The sequence below is a fragment of the Centrocercus urophasianus genome, unplaced genomic scaffold, assembly GCF_019232065.1.
Source record: "Centrocercus urophasianus isolate 14NV4802_14NV808 unplaced genomic scaffold, USGS_Curo_1.0 seq_509, whole genome shotgun sequence".
NCBI lineage: Eukaryota > Metazoa > Chordata > Aves > Galliformes > Phasianidae > Centrocercus > Centrocercus urophasianus.
The window spans coordinates 17,452-17,959 of NW_024885099.1; positions in this window are offsets into that span (position 1 = coordinate 17,452).

The following is a 508-nucleotide window of genomic DNA, read 5'->3' on the forward strand; positions in this document are numbered from 1 at the left end:
CCCCCCCCCCCCCCCCCCCCCATACCTTTCCCTCTGCCAGGAGCTGCGGGTCCCCAACACAAGGACATCCTTCCCTAGGATTTGGGAGAATCTCCTCTCCTCCTTCCTCCAAGATCTGGGGGACTCCCCCCACCGCAAGTCTCCTGTTTCCCCCAGGATTTGGGGGACTCTTTCCCTCCCTTCTACCGCCCAGGATTTATTTTGGGGGACACCTCCATCCCCCCCAGGATTTGGGGGACCCTTCCACCCTCTAGGATTTATATGGGGGACTCCCCCATCTTCCCCCCTGGGATTTGGAAGACTTTCCTCTCCCCATTTCCCTCCCCCCCCCCAGGCCTGGGGGGGCCCCCACCCCCCCCTTTCCCTCAGGATTTGGTGAACCCCTCTCCTCCTCCCAGGATTTGGGGGACCCTTCCATCCTCCAGAATTTATTTGGGGGACTCTCCCCCTCCCCCAGGATTTGGAAGACTCTCCTCTCCCCATTTCCCTCCCCCCCCAGGACCTGGGG